The 19414-nt window shown below is 47.3% G+C and overlaps 1 long non-coding RNA gene across 1 annotated transcript; it reads left to right on the top strand.

Annotated features, from left to right (window-relative positions):
• The first annotated feature begins 1251 nt into the window (after nt 1-1251).
• Nucleotides 1252-19269, top strand: LOC125757947 (uncharacterized). Its single transcript, XR_007415586.1, has 3 exons — nt 1252-1332; nt 14189-14377; nt 19170-19269. It is a non-coding gene; the product is annotated as an uncharacterized LOC125757947 (long non-coding RNA).
• Nucleotides 19270-19414: the final 145 nt, after the last annotated feature.

Genomic DNA, 19414 nt, shown 5'->3' with positions numbered 1-19414 from the left:
CATACACACATTCTCTCTCTCTCTCTCTCTCTCTCTCTATATATATATATACATATATATATATATATATATATATATATATATATGTGTGTGTGTGTGTGTGTGTGTGTGTGTGCGCGCGCGCGCGCGTGTGTGTGTGTGTGTGTGTGTGTGTGTGTGTGTGTGTGTGTGTGTGTGTGTGTGTGTGTGTGTGTGTGTGTGTGTGTGTGTGTGTGTGTGTGGTGTGTTGACAGGCCAGCCCCTCCCCCCCCCCCCGAAAAAATTTCTGGCTACGCCACTGGGCCTGCGACGCTTCGGACACTCCCCCTATTCTAGTTCACTCTAGTCTTGGCCAGGAGCCGTCGCTTCAGTTGGTGCCATCATCTTTGACACAAAGCTTTTGGGGCAGGTTTTGGGGTCCCGCTAAATTCGAGAAATAGCGTCCCCAACGCAAAACCCGAACGCTGTTTGGGTCTCGCGCATGCGCAGTGGCCGCGACGCTATTTCACTCCTATTCGAAAACTCCCTAATATTTCGACCAATCACGATGCGGGACATAGCATTAGCGGAGCCACCTGACGAATGGGTGAACTGGGGCATTCGGCCCTAGCTTACCCGGAATTCTTGACAAACGCAGGAATTTCATTTACACCGAGGGTGAACGTTCTGCATAATAACGCGGGTACTTTTTTCTCTCCACGCCTTCTGGGTTTGACCGGCTAAAACCTAAACGTATTATCGCTTTGCGCAAGCCGCGCTTGAATGTTTTCGAATATCGAGCACGACGCGAATAGCTAATAAGAATTGCTGACATTTTACGTGCCGAAGCCGCAGTATCCCTATGATAGGAAAAACTATAGATATTGAAGAGCAACGACAACTTTTCCTTCTTAATCGCGAAGACGCGAGTGGCGAGGTTTTCTGCCTCTTTGTTTCTGAGCATCACAATATCACGTGACACCTTTTTGACCAATTAGGAATGGAATCCCACCGCAGCCGATGAGCCTTGAATTGTCTGTTACCCGAAGCCCAGTGTAGTGGCCGTCGGTTATTTCGAAGGTATGTCCGGTATCTTGGCTGTCTTGGCGTTGTGGTTGTTGTCCAAGTAGTCTTTTCTTTTTTAGGTGATCTGTGTTGTATACGTGTTACGATTACAACGGATCAGTTGTTTACTTGATGCGTCGTTTACACATCGCTGACATCTGTGCTGCGCTGGGTTTCAACTACGAAGGCGTTCGTGCTTTTTTGTGTCGTGTGCTTGGCGCGTCATACCGTCGTCCTGCGTACTTTGCGGAAAGGCGTATCGAAGCTCGATGTCGCACTGAAGGATTTACGGATCCGAAGATATTCAAGGTTCGTACCAAATGCATGAACGTTTTTTTTTTGTGCACGTAACTTCGGAATGAAGGAAACAGCTTACGTTGATCGTAATTCTAATCGACCGGCGCACGAACGCAATCACTTTTTGTAGCGTTCCAGTGCTACAGGTTATCATGTCTCTTCTAGCGCCGTGAGAGCTGCAGTAGTTGCACACACGTGTGCGTTTGCTTGCGATACCCTCGTTTGCAGCTCTATATCATCATAAAACACTAGTAGTGCAAACTCATTTGTGGCTAACGAATCCGAAGTACCGCGTCGTTGACGGGGTCACATGTCGTATGTAAGTAGACCTGTAGTGCAAAACGAAGCTAAATAGGTAGACATAATTTGTAAACGCTGTCTGGTGCGTCTTGCCACCAAATAAAAAGCGCTGTTGCAGCCCATCGATTCGGAAAGAAAATTAGATTTTCCCCGACACACTTGGATTTCGGCTGCAAGCAGAGATCTAAAAGTCCACCACGCTGATGTATTGCTCATATAGTCCCCAGGAACACCTCTTCGTGAGACTTCATGTTATTAGCTGAAAAAGTAATAACTCTTTCCAGCTATCGACATTTTACATGGAAGCGACGCGTATTCATATTGCCAATTATGAGAACTTCCTATGGTGTGGCTGCGCGAATTCACTGACGCTGTAGCGTAAGTTATGCGAGATATGAATCTTCTCGAAGATTCGTTTTAAGGTTTGCATACTGGCAGGTGACGCGCGCATAGTGCGTGCCTGTCAGTCTTGGCACGAGATTCCCTGTTACATGCATAATATGTAAATCATTCGTACTGCATTTGTAAGCTGCATGATAGTGGTGCATGTAGAAGGTTACCAAGAAGACGATGATTGCGCTACACCCTGCGTTCATTCTTCATACTGACTTGCCAAAACACACGGGCAACTAACCAATTACAGAATGATGGGGAGCAAACCTCTGTACGGTTTATCCTTTAATCCCTTAAGGGCGAGACTCTGTTCGTACGTCAGTACCTCAGTAGCTCGGGGTCATGCGACCTGAGCAGAAACATCACGTATGACGCTATGTCAGCGCCAGAAATCGAATGGAAGAAAAAGGTTCTGTATTAGTATCGTTATTTTGTCAATGTCAGCATTGCTACTGCCAGAACCAGAGTCGACAGGGGTCGACGTGCCGCTCTGCCAATCACGTCATACGTGACGTTTCCGCTCAGGTCACGTGACCCCGAGATCCCGAACCAGCTCGTCCCGCGCTTTCGTTTTAGAGCGAGAGCTCTCCTACTCCATGTCTCCAAATGTCATTCATCGCGTCGCAATGACCTTGAGAAGCCTTAACGTAAAGGCCGAGACAGACGGTACAGTTTTCCATGCGATGCGACGTCCGACACTGTGGTGGGCAAACCGGAATGGTGACCTTTCATAGCATCGGACAGCCACCATTCCCGCTCCCCCACCGCCGCGTCGGCCGTCACATCGCATGGAAAATTGTACCGTCTGTCTCGCGCTTTAGCGTGGCAGGTGTGGCGTCACCTCACGCGATCCGCTACGAAGAGGCGTCGCAGCTGCGATACCACGTGACCAGGCAAAAGTTGAGAAGGGCCCCCGAACCACCCAGAGGTCGAACTATAGCTGCGGCATTGCAGTTGTGCACGATTCTACAGCGAACGCTAGCAGTTACACGCGTTAGTTCATCGAAACGCGACCCTTGCTCGTTTCGCTCTTTCCTTCGCTACGCTATGCTCGTCGGCTCGTCTGCGCGTGCGCTAAGCGACAGGCTGAATCCAGTCACCCAGTAGGTTTAGAGACGGCAGGCTGCGAACTCTCAAGCAAAGGCAAGGTTGCCTGCTGAAACACCGGAGCAAAGAGAGGCCAAAGTAACACCTTATAGAGAAGCCTATACCAAGCACGGAAGCCTGCCAAAGTCGAAACTACTGCAGCCACCGCCGCCGTTCAACAAGAACAAGAAGAAGTAGCCTAACTTTAATGAAACACTCTGTGGATAGTCTTTGCAAAACCAAGCCAAGCATGTGTTTCGCTCGTGGTAACTAGATTTAAACCTCAGCCATTTTTTTAATGCAGTACTGACGACGATTTGATTGAGCTCCTATGCAGCTCCACATTACTTCGAGATCGTACGCATGCATAGACGTGCGCATGGGGGGGGGGGAGGGGGGAGCGAAGGTCCATCGCAGTCATGCACGAGGGAGTTTTTGCGCCCCCCCCCCCCTCTTAGGTTACTAGGGGGGCCGCCCCCCCCTGTGCGCACGCCTATGTACGCATGTATTTTGTGCTAATTTGTATGTATAACGTCACATATCACAAGGAGCTGCTGAATAGGAAAGTTGAGAGCTCATGCTCGTTGTTTTGTTGCTAGCCGTCTACTTTAAAATGTCATTCTTCGTATTGTACGAGTGGGCACTTTAAGTCGTGCTGAAAATAGAACGAAACGTGTTGTATCTGAGAGCTGAGCCTCGTTGTGTTTCAACTGTGAACGAGAGACTAGGGATTTCAAACTGTCCTCGGGCGACAGTGGCGAGCGCACTTGCGCGCAGTAAAGCCCACTCTAGTTACAGTGTAAAAAAACTTTTATGGTAAACTTCTTCTTTACGGCAATATTTCTTAGTCTTCTTTACGGCAATATTTTCCTGCTAAAGGGTAAAGAAAACATGGTGATTTTAGGAGCTTCCGATAACGATGCCATTTGAAGGTTGCTGCTTTGCGAACGTCTCAATTAAATCTGATCACTAGCAGGTACGGGTGTGCGAATATTCGAAGACTTCGAATAACGTTCTTTTCGATTCGGTACACGTTCGAAATATCGAATGTTTTTTGTAGAGAAAATAATAGATTTTTTTTATATAATACAACGTAAAACAATCACTTTTTATTAGTTCCTCCTTTCTGATCTATAACTTCAAATATGCGCCCGTAGCCTAGTTGTCACCTTTTTTTTTCTTTTTTTAATGCGAGTCCGCTCTGTTTTCCAGTTTAGCGCCCTACGGTGAGGTCCCGATGTGCACTTCCCACTTGACTTGAAGCAGGGCTTCTGTATGACCTTCAATGCGTGTGCAGAGCTTGCCCCCAGTGAAATGGGATGCAAACAGAGCAGGGGCACGCCAGGTGGAGGCCTCGACGGGGGTAGGGTGCCTTGATGCGCGTTTTGTCCGCTTGATGCGCTGCGGCGCGGCTGCCATATTTTAGCCCACGGCTTCTTACCGGCGTCTCACCCCTCTACGGCAGCTGCGCTGAGAGGCACGAGACGCGGGGCAAAAAATGGCGTCGTGGCGGCATCAGCCCCTTCAAAGAATGGCAACACCCTAAGGGGGGCGCACACATCCAGGCGCCCCCTACCGTAACGTTTTCGCCGCCCCCCCTCCCGCGCCCTCCCAAGAGCAACCATAACTAAAAGCATGTACTAAGTTTCCCGCCTCCCAGCACACCTCACCTCCCCCGTAAAGGAACTTGCTTGTGGGTACCCCCCCCCTCCCCCCAGTAAGAAAAAAATATATATAGCGCAGCTTGCACAAAGTCGGGCAAGGCTGGGCTGGTGGACTGGTGGTGCACGAATCGGTGCACGTGTACTGAGAGCGAAGCAGAAGATGAAGAAGATAACGGAGATGAAAAAGATGACGGAAGAGTGTGCGTGCCGGTTCATGAAGATGATAGTTTTTCTATAGCACACGGCAAAGTATACTTGCTGTACTGTACTGTACTATATATTCTACGACACACGGCCAACCTCGACCTTAACAGCTCTGCTATAAAAAAAAAAAGAAAAAAAAATCCTGGCGACGCGCCTCAACGGAGCGCTCATCTGGCTGTTCCCTTTCCCTCGTCGCTCTTTTGCGCTGTCTCGTCCCCTTTTATGCCATTTCCCCGTAGTGGGTGCGGGCCAGCGTGTTGGGAACAAGCTTTGTCCACATCAGCGTTCTACGTTGCACTAGCGGTCATCAAAAAGGTGTCGGCGGTAAGATACTTATATACGTAGTAGCCCCTTGGATGTGTCAGTGATACGAGAAACTATAGGCCACAGCTCAGGATGCGGAGGAATTCGCTGAGGCGAATTATTTCCTAACTGTATAGCGATAGATCTAGGTGGTGGTGTGCAATGGCGAGAATAATTTTGAGGTTCTCGATATAACGAATACTCAACCCTTTCAACAAGTGTGACGCGGTTCGTTACTCGTTATGTGATGAACCAACCAGAGCGCAAACATTTTGTCGTGAACTTGCGATATTAACTGCCTCCCGGGCTAGGAAGCCACTTGCTCAGACTCCTGTAGCTGGGTGTGGCCTCCCACCGTATTGATGCGTTAGCATCGGGAGTGTCAAGGTGGAAAAAGCTGTGTGTGCGTGATAGACGGCGAAGCCAGTCCGTGGCGTAGAGGTGATGTGTAGAAGAGGTATACGTAGAGCGTAGGGTTAACTGCTGATGAAGATAAATGGAATTTGTTTGCGCTATAGAACATTACCGAAGCACATGAAAGCTTAAGAGGCAATTCTAGCAAGAAATTGGAATGTAGAGGTGAATATGCATCTACAAGCGATGAGACGCCGTTAAGGGTTAATTGAAAGGAAGTAAGACCTTAGGTTAATTTCGGTAATTTGAAAGGCAATTAAAAGAATCGACAGTAATTAATGCTTATCAATGCTAATTATCTATGATTGCCTGCATTAATTCGCGTCTTGTCGGAAATGAACTTGATGCCAGAAGTATAGGTTAAGTAAAAAGTCTGAAGACCTAAAGTAAGTCAAATATTGGCAGCCAGCTCCACCACTGGAACGACTGGCGCTGCAGTCTGCGTGACGTAACATAAGAGATCACGTGAACACATCGAACGCGTCGTTTGCTTGTAAAATAATGGAGCGGGCTGAGAATGAAACTTCTAGCAACGCCAGGGGAGACTCGCTGTGAATCCGTGGTGTTTCGTTTGATGCATAAGCGATCGGCGCCGCCTGGAAACAGCTGATTTTTGCGCCTTGTGCGATACAAAGCGGTCGTCGTCACCCTCTGCGGGTGTTTTGAGCGTGAAGTGTTGCGCGTTCTGCCGTTTTGTCGCTCTTGCGTCTGTGGTGTACTTTACTTCACACGCCTGTTCTTAGACCAGCGACGTGGCCATAACTGCTTGTTTATTTCTCATTGATTACGCCAGCAAGTTGTTAATATCACGGTTGTGCATAGCGAACGGCGTTAGCGGGCGGCTCCCGCTTATTGCGCCCTCAAAACTGATGGCTGTCTGGTTTAGAATCTCTCAAAGGGTGACCGCTTCGTTACTCTCTCGTTTATTGCTCGCCGGGGCGCGATTAGTTACGCCTGTTTCTATGCAGGCGCTGACTCACACAAACGATGCCGTTGTGGTTGCAATTCACTACTCCAGCTGACCAATAAACTCTTTCACGGGTTGTATTATTCTAACGGGAAAATAAAAGAAATTGAACTAAAATATTATCTTTGCGCAAAATGGCTTCCAGAGGAACTACTTTACGGCGCGGACGCACTCATAGAAGCTTGGGTTCAAGCGCTGCCTGTAGGCGCAATGCGGTAGGCCGCGACGTCACGATGACACGGCGACGCCATTGGCTAGAGGGGGGGTTCTTTGACGGCGAAAAGCCGCTTTTTTCTTGACTTGTACCCCAGTACTGGTTCGTCCACTCGACAGCGTCTGTTGCTCGTGACGTCACCTGTTCGGACCGGGGACGTCACGACGGCCGCTGGGGATGGCGGAAGCGCACGAACAGGAGCACGGGAGCGTCTTTTGATGGTTTGCCTTCGCCTTGTCACGCGGTACCACAGCGGCGAGGCTCCGAGCGAGCGCAGCTGCGACGCCCCTCCGCAGCTGACCACGTTACTGACGTCACGTCCGCCTCATTTGCGCTCCGGTGGTTCGCGCTTCGGCGGCACAAGGTCATGGTGACGCGATGAATGACCTTGGGAGACACGGCGTAGTATAATTTTCGCTTTAAAATGATTATTGGCTCTAAGAACAAAAATTGGCGTCCCTCTCATCAATTAAAAAAAGTATTATTGGCTCCGAGAGTTAGAACGGTAACAACTGCAACGTTGACAAATGCATAGTTTAGCGCATTTTTCGGGCGGATACTTTATGAAATAGATCCTGTATTGTTTCAAGATTTCTGCTGGGCAAATAGGACTTCGGTACGACTAGATTTTACTATTTTAGCGCACCTGTTAAGAAAACAGAGGACAAAAACGACACGGACACATCGCTGAACCGTGGCGTTCTTTTGTCCTCGGTTTTGTTAACAAGTGCGCTTAAGCATAGTAAAATGGATTACCAACATGTGTAAGCCTACGTTCTGTCAAGGTACGACTAGAGCGTAATCTTCCAGTCAGCGTGTACTGGCTGATAACTCTTACTGCGTGACTTTCATCCAAACCTCTTTATAACAAAGTTGCATCCTGCACGAAAATAACTTCGTTATATCCTAAAATTCGTTATAAACATATATCCCTAACACTGTATGTATTGCAAGACTATTCTTCATTTAATTCGTTATAACCGATATTTCGTTATATCCGTGTTCGTTATATCGAAGTTTCAGTGTACTTATAAATGGTCGTTCGAGTTTATCATGCAACTTATGACCATGTCTTATGTATTCGTCTCAAACAGGCCGAAATACGTTGTACTTCACAGCCAATTTTGTGTACCCGCAGCGAAATGGAAATATTGCACACATGCACGCGCACTCGCAGCCACTCGTTGAGAAACCGTGCGACCGCTGGATTGAAACACCAATGGCTGCTGTTTTTGTAGTGTAGAACACAATACATATATATCGGGAAAAAATAATAAAAGTCAGTTTCGCCGCCAGGGCGAAGCAGTGAATGCGTTAGCAACAAAATTGGAATGCTATGCGAAAAATGGAAAGTTGGCCGAGATAGTATATGCGCTCACAGGAAAGCGCTTCTCCCGTGTTTTATGTTCCTTCCAGGGGCGTAGCTAGAAATCTTTTTCGGGGGGGGGGGGGACGTCCAACCCTCCTTTATGCATGTTCGTGCGTGTGTTTGTATATGTGCGTCTATATATACACATGTGCGATTGAAAATTTTCGGGGGTGGGAGCTCAGACCCCCACCCCCCACCCCTCCCCCTGGCTGCGCCAGTGCTTCCTTCCGCTTCTGTCTGGCTCATTTTGCGCCGTTTCTTTTTATGATAGACAGGTTAAGTTTGGTAGGGATACGTTCGGTATACAAGCTGCGCACTGTGCAAAAGGCGGCTGTACTTGGCTTGTTATAATTTTGTCCTCCAACTTCATTTTGCCTCGTTACCGTAGTCACAAACTGAAGCGGCCTGGACAACTTGTGCCATCTGGCGGTAGATAGATCAACCAGGCAAGTACATTATCTAAACAGTCGTGCTCAGCTTCACTGTTAGTGTAATTTTACGGCAGCGGCTTAATTCTGAATGCACTTGCTTTAAAACTTTAACAAGGACACTCGGCGAAACGATTATTTCGTGACCGACACGTAGCAGTCTACAATGCCTGTGTTAGCCAATATCGTCATGTTACCGTACGCATCGAGCAACTAGGGCAGCTAAAACGTTTTCGGGACTGTGTTATTCAAATACGGAACGGCAGTACCGTAGCGCGTACGGTACGTTATTGCCGTCATATGCGTGCCCAGGGTTCCAGAGGGGGCGAGGGTAAAGCCCCTAGGGGCTTTAGGCTAGGGTTCATCGCTGTGCCCCCCCCTCCCTATTAAATGTATGGGGCAGTCTGCGCCCCCCTCTTCATAGATGACTAGGGGGGGGGGGCGCCTCCCTGCCCCCCTCCCCCGTGGGCACGCCTATGATTACCGTCACTGCTGAAACACCCTCGTACGAAGTAAAGCCAGGAGCTCACTCCTTTCGCAAACACGGCCTCTGCATCGAGCGGAGCGGCCTTTGTCTATGGCCCTAACGCAAACATTGCGGTAAGGGCACAACACGAAGCTATGAGCCATCGACTGATCCCCTTTAAATGTACGGGATAAGGTGCCGTGCGACCACGCCGGGTAGGTCAGTTGGTACGCATTTCCTGCCGGACTCGCGCAGCACCTCCTCCTGCTCCTATCTCCATGCGCCTTTCGTGCGATGGAGGCGGCCATTTCGTTTCATCTCTTCGTGAGCGGTGTTTGTCGGAAGCGCTCGCGCGCTTTCACCCGCACATAGAACATACGACGCGCGGGGCGATGTTATTTGGACTTTATACGGAACATGACGGCGCCGCCGATAGATACGGCAAAATATGCACCGGGAGTGTCCGTATAATTGTTATCGCAGTAAAGTGACTTATGTACTAAAGGTGCCATAGACTCAAGAAATCAATTTTCAGGAAATTTCACTGAGCCATTGTGGCCAAAATACAAAAAAGAAAGGACTGAAATCTGGTGTCGCACTGACTTTCGGGTACCATATGATTTCGGAGCGAAATTCAAATATGAAACATAGACGTTCATTGTGATAATATATACACCAATTTCACAAGGGGGCTGCCATTTTTAAAGCACTTCCCCGCCGCAGCGCCGTCTAGCGTGTGCGATGTTTCGCCGCCCTTCCGGTGTGTGGGGTTCCGCGGCGGTTTATGCAGCGTATACGCTCAGTTCACGCGGGATTGCTGTTCTTCGCGGTACACGGGCAAAACACAGCAGTGCTTAGCGAGTGTAAAGGCGCCAGTAAGTAATCGCTAAGCTGTCAGCTTCAAAATGAGGGGCTGAAAACAGCAAGCAGCGGCGGCCCACGAGACGCTCCCCCAGCAGCGCTGACGATGAGTAGAATGATAATGCAGTTCTTAAGCAGCACGTGTAAATTGGTAAATTGCTCTATGTGTTTTGTTATAGCTGGCCTTGTGGGGTTCTTGGAATATGCACTATAAATAGCGTTAACTTCTAGGACAATAACTCTCGAAGTAATCGGTGAAATGTAAATGAGGAGCGAACACGTAAATCATTTTCTGGCTGCATGCAAGGTGCGCGCATTAGTATTTAAGGTGACTCTCGGGTTTCTTTGCCGTTATTATTCAAGTTCAACGTAACTCTAATACCTAGAAGACCATTTGGTTCCGCTTGGCACATTGCAATACAAAGTTCATGGAACGAAGGGAGCACACCGATGCCTGTGTTGATTCGTGTCGTCATCGTAGTTCAAAGCTTGTGGCCTCTGAGGGTTGCGCAGGATAAGAAACAGATGTACGGCGAGTGAGCTCAAAATTCGGCGTAGAAACAACACGACGATAAAATGAAAACAAGTCTGTTGCACATCTGGAAGCACGGCATGGCGTAAGTTCGCTTCGGCTAGAACAGCCGCCACTAGACGAAAGGGCTCCTATTTTTGGTAACATAATTGTCAGTTTTGGCGAGCATTTGAGAAGAATTACGACGAGCACACGTGTTCAGGTGACGACCTGGCTTTAACGAACGTGGGTCGAAATACACGACACCCCGGTTGCCGCGCGGAAAAAAAAAGTGCGGTTGTCGTAACGCTACCCTGGTTATCGTCACAAAATTGACAAGTCGAGAAAGAACGTACTCTCGACGAAACGTTAGAGGTGCGTACCTGCGCCAAAGAAAACTTATGTCATGCGGGCCTTTCTGTCATGTCGTTTGGAAAGTGCTAATTTGATCATCTCGAAATTACACGCACTATATAAGATAGAACATTTTCTAGCCGCAGGTGCCGTAAATCATGTGCTGTAGCATAAAAATCAGAGATGATGTTATGAGAGAACAACTCTTGGCAAAACATTTTGTGTATTAATCGTCAGCTTTGACATTGGTTCTGTTTGGTGCAGATGATAAAGTTTACCAGCACCCAAGCACAATCACAAGCTTGTGTGATGACTTGAAGAAATAGCCATAAGTGCAGACACCGCGTATGGTATACTAGTTGTTGGAGAAGAAGGCGTGCGACCTAAGAGAAGCGAAGTCGCTTAAAAGAATGGTGCACTTCGCATGCCTCGGCTGCCAATCTTTTACGATTCCGATAACTGTTGTCGCAGCCAAACACAGCGCAGTGGTTGCCCTGTCGACCTGTTATCGTCCGACATTTCGATTTTCGGCAGCACAATTGCTTCAGCGCGTCGAAAAATATAAACACACTGACCTCTCACGCGCCATGCAATGCAAAACGCGGGAATCCGCACACACCAACGGCAGGGCCCGGGCGGCCGGACACGCGGTGGAGAGGGAGAAAGCGGTGAAAATGTACCGGTTCGAGGCTACGCTCCTCCTCTCCGTGAAAACGGTCTATATTGTCGGGCCTTTGGGCCCTTATCTGCAGCGCGCACGCTGAAAACCCGTTGAAGCAGGCACCAGGATAACACGCTGCATTGGCCATGCGTGTGAAGCATGGCAGCGTTGGAAAAAGCCACAGGGGGGCGGGGCAGATGAACGCTTACCGATAAGAAGGCAGGAGAGACGAGCCTGGGGGCTTTTTGGCCAGGGGGCTGCGGGGTATGTATGCGAAGATGGTTGCGCGACGCGTAGGCCGTATCCTCCGTGGGTGCAGCAGAGCGGGGGCCGCGCCTGTTGGAGCGTCCGCTAAAGCGAGTCGTTGGCTCGTCTTCGATTTCCAGTTGAGTGTGAGCGTTTGCATACCGGCCTTTATGTTTCGCGTCGTATGTTCCGTGGTTAATTGACCGCCAGTCTGCGATGATTGTCTGTTCGTTTGTGCCGTGTTGTTGAAGGCTTTGTGAGATTGGCTTGAGTCGTGAATTAAACCGGTCCTTATTCCTAGCGTTGCCGGCTCTTTGTTGTACGGATTGCGGCTCACGCACCCCCCCCCCCCCCCGTGAGCGGAGGCGGAGGCCTTCAATACATATGCGTAGCAGCAATCTCTTTCGGGGGGGGGGGGGGGGGGGGCACCTATCTGAAGTGCGGAAAGGGCCGACAAATGTGATCGAGTGTAATTTTGAGCTCTGTATACGCTATGGCAAAAAAAAAAATCGGGGGGGGGGGGCGGAGCACGGGCCCGGTGTGCCCCTCCCCCCCTCTGGCTACGCCACTGGTGGTCAAAAGTTCCCAGGCCACTATCCCATGTATTGCTATGGCAGTGTGGCCTCGCAGCAAGGCTGATTTACTAGATACGTGGTTTCATGGCATAGCAGTCCCGCGCTGCAGTGAAACCACCTTTTCAGGGAGGTTACATGCAGCGCAGGTTGATTCGTTCGTTTCAAATATTTCGAAATTTTAAATTCGTGTCAAAGCGAATTCGGATACTGCAGTATTCGTTCGAATATTCTAAGCGTTCGAATTTTCGCTCATGCCTAAAAGAATTTGTGCTCTGTTGGGGTACTCCTGCATCATGCACAACTGCAACATTTGGATGACACGTTTACAGTTCCGTCTTCTACTGCTAGAATGTGGTCTCCTGTCTAGCATGGAAGGTGGTTCAGTGTCCCTTCAAATGTCCAATTTGCCTCGTTTACTTGACATATGTCTGCTGTCTTTCACAATATCTCATATCTCGTAAATGAAAGGCAGGTTAATTAGCACACCTCTGGCACACTTTGATATTGCCTCAGTTTGTTAAATGATATGATAGTAATTACATGTGTGCCTTTGCTGTTATATAGAAATAGCTGTGATGCATGTAGCTTGTATACATACAGTTTTGATCCTGAGCCCAAGGACCATGTTGAAACCTGCTATGCTGGTCTAGTGGTTATGGTGTTCGACTGCTGACCCGAAGATTGCAGGATTGAGTCCTGGCTGGGGCGGCTGCATTTCGATGAACGTGAAATGCTGGAAGGTCGCGTACTTATTTAGGGCCACATTAAAGAACCCCAGGTGGTTGAAATCTCCGGAGCCCTCTACTACAGTATCCCTCATATTCATATTGTGATTTTGGGACACAGATCGTTATTTTGGGTCTACTTAGGACAGGTAGTGACCCCGGAGCTGAACCATGAGACTGAAGTAACTAGAAGAATAAGGATGGTATGGAGCAAATTCAGCAAGCATTCTCAAATAATGAACGGTAGTTTACCACTATCATTCAAGAGGAAAACAGCTGCATCTTACCGGTACTTACCTACGGAGCAGAAACCTGGAGGCTTACAAAGAGGGTTCAACTTAAATTGAGGACGACGCAGCGAGCGATGGAAAGGAAAATGATAGGTGTAACCTGAAGGGACAAAAAGAGAACAGAGTGGGTCAGGGAACAGACAGGTGTTAAGGACATCTTCATTGAAATCAAGAAGAAGACATGGGCAGGGCATGTAGCGTGTGGGCAAGATAACTGCTGGTCATTAAGAGTAACTGACTGGATTCCAAGAGAAGGCAAACGCGTGAGGGGGAGACAGAAAGTTAGGTGAGCAGATCAGATTAAGCAGTTTTCAGGTATAACGTGGCAGCAGCAAGCACAGGACCGGGTTGATTGGTGGAACATGGAAGAGGCCTTTGCCCTGCTGTGGGCATAGTCAGGTTGATGATGATGATTTTGGGACATAAAATGCCAACAGTTATTATTATTAAGGTTCATGTTGAAGTGATGAAGATGCTTGAAAACTTGGTTTGGCAGGTGACGATATTCGAGTGTGGTCTGACTGCGAATTTGTTGCAGACTCTGCGCTGATTGTTGATTTTATTGATCTTTGTTTTTTCTCAGCGTATGCTCACTGACATTCACGTGGTGATTGGGGAGAGAACCCCCATATACCATTTTGTTCTTGAACCGCGCTTCTTATTTTTCGTCGTATATGTGCAGATGAGGGACAATGATTGGACGACAAGAGCGCTCGTGTCGTCCATTCTTTGTCCCTCGTCTGTGTCCCGCTACGCATATACAATGAAAAGTTTAACCTACCAGCTCATCCAATTTAATTACTGCGTTGATTCAGTGTCTCTGTCTCGCCCATGCAGTATTTGGGGACTATCCGGAGAGTCAACAGACCAGTCATGCAGGCCAGAGTAGGAGACGCGAAATTAGCCGCCATCCAGAGACTGGGCATGCAGAGCACTTCGGTCGGACAGCGGCATTCGCCGGGACTCGACCTGAGCCATGGATTCATGAAGAAAATCCAGCGGCTGCAGATGGAGCAACGACGACAGGTGCGTAGAGTGCTGCAGTGTTGATTGTGTTCAGTGCATTTCCCCGTATGCGTGAATGATTTCTTTAAGGTGGAAAGCCTTAGATGCCTCATCAAATACGAAAATTGACTGGCATCCCACGTTGAGGTCTTCCGTCGGCGGCATCAACACGAGTCATGCGAAAAACATTATCATGTGATGGCGTCACCATATGACATCATCATGACATCACTGTAACGTCACAGTGATGCAGTGTCATATGATGACGTCACCACATGACATTGTCGCGTGGTCAAAGGTGGGCCGATCTTGGAGGCAGTGCAAAACCAGGTGAGGTTCCTCCGATCCTGGAGGCAGTGGAAAACCACATTAGGGGCAGAAAACTTTTGGAGGGTGGCGGGGCAGGATCAATACATCAACTGAGAAGAAAAAGAAAATGGCTTTCGCCTTCCAGTCATTTTAGGTTGTGTATAAGGGATTCTGTGAGTTTTCTAGCAATGGGAAATCAATGCAGGAGAGCTATACCTGCACTGTTTCAATAGATGAACACAGTGATGATGCACAGCACACAGACACAACTAGATTAGAGGTTGAAGTATATACAGTGTGTGCACAGCCATTTCTTTAGCGCCTATAGCGCACAAAAGGGGGAAGACACGAATGTGTTGGGACAAAAAAATACATTGGACAAATGGGAACGTGTGCAAATGATAAGCTGTGAGCATGCAAATAATGTGCAGATTGAAAGCAGGGGCCATCTCGCTGTTCACTACAGGAACTGTGAGTGTGTCCCTATGTATTCACAGTGCAGTGTAATATGGGACGAAGCTCAGCGCAGACAACACGGGAAATTATCGAGGCGGCGAAGATTGCTAGCTTGGGGGACACGTCTGTTAGCGCACCTTCACTTAAGCTGTCAAAATAGAATTTGTTTTTTTAAATGTTATACCATGTGTGACTTGACGAGGATGGTTTTTCAGGATGCCCTGGTAATCTTGTAAATATTTCTTTCGTTATGCTTTTATGTTATCTTCATCTTCATGTCATTAACATTTGTTGTCCATGTTTTAAATGTTCTAATATTGTACATTTACACCTGCGTGTGTTGCTACCTGGTTTCTATATTTACTTGTACTGCTTTGGTAAAATAAATCATTTTTGAGGAGTTAGTGCTGTGTCTGCATCCTACCTCTGTGTCTTGTTCCTTTTGTGCACTGTGGGTGTTAAGATGGAATACCTACATGCCCAAGCTCACGTTCTTTCGTGAATGAGTTGGGGCATGATGTTAACAATTAACCTCATCACCAATTCTACAATGCTGCTTCAAATATGCCAAATGTGAGGGGATTTGATGGTGGCACCCTTCAGCACTTCGCAAATCAGTTCTGCGGAATCCCACAAAGTGGCTGAAGGGTTAAGAAAAGGAGATTGACAACCACCCATTTGTAGCACAAAGGCACAAGGAAATTCATATGGATTTCTCAGAAAGAAAGCTTCTTAGTTGCCAAAAAAATTTATCCTGCTTCGGGGATTGAGCTCGGGACCAATGCCTTTCCAGGGCAGTCGCTCTACCACTTGAGCTAACCTAGCTTCCTGCCATTCCTGCTATCCTTGCTAGCTTCCTGGTTAGCTCAGTTGGTGGAGCGACCGCCCTTGAAAAGCATTGGTCCTGGGTTCGATGCCCCGGACCAGGACAAATTTTTTGGCAACTAAGAAGCTTTCTTTCTGAGAAACCTATATGGATTTCCTTGTGTCTTCGTGCTGCAAATGGGTGGTTGTGCGTTTTCCTTTCTTAACCCGTTAGGATTTGTTTCTTTTCAGCATTACGAGGTAACCTTTCTGCAGTGCTGTATTTGCAGAAAGGTTACCTGGACATTTTGCTGCTGTTACCTGCCACCGAGTTTACTTTTCTGAGCCAGTTGTTGAGTTCAACGGAAACCCGAATGAAAGAACATGGTGAAAAAGAAGCAAACACCCTCCAAGAAGTAAAAAAAAAAGGCTGATTTAATTTTTTACTTCTTTGAGAGTGTTTCTTTGGTTTTCACCATTCTGAGTCGGTCGGAGCGCATTCAAGCTTTCTGTAGCCAATATTAATAATAATATCTGGGGTTTAACGTCCCAAAACCAAGATATGATTATGAGAGACGCCGTAGTGGAGGGCTCCGGAAATTTAGACCACCTGGGGTTCTTTAACGTGCACCTAAATCTAAGTACACGGGCCTCAGACATTTTCGCCTCCATCGAAAATGCAGCCGCCGCGGCCGGGATTTGATCCCGCGACCTTCGGGTCAGCAGCCGAGCGCCATAACCACTAGACCACCGTTCTGTAGCCAATATTGACGAAATGTCGAGAATGTAGTCCCTATAGTTTCACCAGGAACAGGTAATTTAGACATTTGAGAGAGACTACATGCATCTTTAAGCAAGTTTCTCCACAACGCATGCTTTTGTTTTGGTCTCTCTCACTGGGTCTCATGGCCTCCTAGCTGCCTGATATAATATGTCATAATATGTCTCTCCAGATTTTTTTGTAGGAGTGCTTCTTTATTTTGTTTGTGAAATCTTTGCAAGCTGCACAGCAGCAACAGTATTCATTATCTGATGTGCACAAACTTCTTTCACTGCGACACTTTGCGGCATAAATTATTAGTGAATGGCAGTTTGGGATCAAAATAGTAGCGCTGACGTCATGCAGTCTGCTTGAGGCTCTCCGATATAAGCCACGCAACAACTTTTCCTGTGTCAAGACACTGTAGTTGAGTGTCTTTTAAGGAACGTGGCCACTTCAAGCGGCGGGAGCAGTCTACATCCGGTAGTGAATAATACATTGCATTATAATGCAAAATTCTTATCTTTTCTTTGAAAGACTTGGAGGACAAATGAATGAAGGATATATGTGAATGAAAAATAGTTTCTGCTGAAAGGAGAAAGAAAATTAGTTTTGCTATTTTCACCAGATGATGGGGCTATGGAGGCAGTTGCATGCACTTCAGTCCATGCAGTTTTAGAAGCATCAAGTTACATAATTCTTTTTTTTTTCATCTTTCATTGTGTGTGTGGAGGCAACAACTTTAGTTCATATGTCACCAAGTAGCAGGTAGCCAACTTTCGCTGTACCACGCTGTCGATGACTAAGTTAGGTGACAGTGATTGAGCCACTGTGCACCAATCACCTGCCGTTCAGTGATGTCAGTGAGAACGTTGCCTTTAGGGGTGTGGCCACATGCCTTCCAGCTCTAGTTTCGCAGTCTCTGAGAGCTCATATCCATTTGTGCCGCAGTTCTGCTAGTACTCACGTTTTTTTTTTTTCAGATGCAAAATCTGATGTAGCGTTTTCAGGGAGCTTGCTTCAACTTTCCAATTACGTTGAGAACTTAATTCTTCACAGCCAGCAACTAATTGCCTCGTATCGCACATCCCTACATGGCCGCCACCACTGACAGTGTGTTTCCAATGTTAGCAGTCCTACACTTGAAGAAAGCTATTTCTGAATATTAAATGATGAGCAACTACGCCAAACGTTCAAGTGAGAGATGTTTGGGTTGTTTGATTCTCCTGTATACATATGCATTGCTGACCAGGTATAAGTGGCAAACATTACTTTTAGGATATTTTACATAGCTTAGAGTACCCACAAATGCTCAATTGAGTTTTCAGGATGTGAATTAGACATTGTTGCCAAAATGGCAGGTCCTGATGCTCAGGCTCTGTGACATTATGTTCATTAAATTAATAGGGCCACTGGAAAGTTTGTAGTGTGAAATACAGACTGTATACCTTTGTAAGATGAAAAAGTTGACTTATTTTCGCACAATTCTTGCTCCATACTATAGTTTTGCTCAGGGGTATGTGAATATAACTGCATACACATTGACACAGCACTCATGTATAGCTTGCATGACGGCAACCGGCTCTTCTTTCCCCTTCTTATAATTATTATTTTTTTTACTTCGGAGGCATGGTTGGTACCCTAACAGATGTAAATTTAGAATGCTACCACTGACATTGACGCACCTATCATGTACCTGCTCTGTCCACATATTGTCATGTGGTTGTGACGATAAGTGCAACAGCCAAGCCAGTACAGATTGGGTGAATTGGTGCGCAGCAAAAGCAAAATGCACTCAGTACGTGATAGTGGCAGCATGGCTGTCAAGAACCTGATGTAGAGATTTAACTTGTTGGCTTGTTTTTACGTACACGACTCTTGTATATTCCAGCACAATTGCTGCTGCCCGCATAATTTCAAGAACGTGTTCCACTCTTCATGTTGTCGGCACAGTCCGATTAGAACAATGTAAAACATGTGAGAACATTTCAATACTTTCATGAGCACCTTGCACCAAGTGATAACACATGTAAGTTTTAATTTGTGAAACCTGGTTGCATTAATTATAAGTGCAGCTGTCAGTGTCATGTTAGTCTTAATGGCTGCCTGGGAATGTAGTTGTTTGTGCAGTGAAACCCAGGCAGGAAAAAAATCAGTGCAAATTGGTTTCTTGCGAACATGATATGAGATGTGGTGTTTGTGGCAAATAAGTACATTCCTGCTCTGGAGGTGTCCATGTGTGATTAATTAAGCCTTGGTAGCGTCTACTGTCTGTCTAGTTGTTGGATAGCTATGAGGAGGTTGAGGCACAAAATAAGATGAGCACTCTGTGAGAGACCCAACTGAATAAGTTCACGCTGTCACGCGCATGCACCTTGGCAAATGTGGGTATGAGACATGCGTCTGATAATTTGCATTCTTGAAATAGATTTCAATATGTTGTTTGAGTGAGTGCTAACTGGATGACTTGTTTACACTGTGTAGCTTGCACTAAAGAACGCTGCTAGTGCGAGTGCTGCACTCCGGGCCGCAGGTTCCCAAAGGTCAACCAAGCCGACCTTGCAGATATACAGGCCACCCGGTGAGTTAGTTCACCCCCGTTTGGCTGCCCCACTGTTATGCATCAGTGTTCACAATGGGCATGCACACATGGCATGTTGGAACGTATTCAGTCGTTTCACAGGCATGTGGGCGCTCCGTTACAAAAAACAAGGACACAGTGGAAGGGA

This window comes from Rhipicephalus sanguineus, chromosome 3, assembly GCF_013339695.2.
Source record: "Rhipicephalus sanguineus isolate Rsan-2018 chromosome 3, BIME_Rsan_1.4, whole genome shotgun sequence".
Taxonomy (NCBI): Eukaryota; Metazoa; Arthropoda; class Arachnida; order Ixodida; family Ixodidae; genus Rhipicephalus; species Rhipicephalus sanguineus.
Note: the sequence above shows the minus strand (reverse complement) of the source record. Positions and strands in the feature narration are given on the sequence as shown.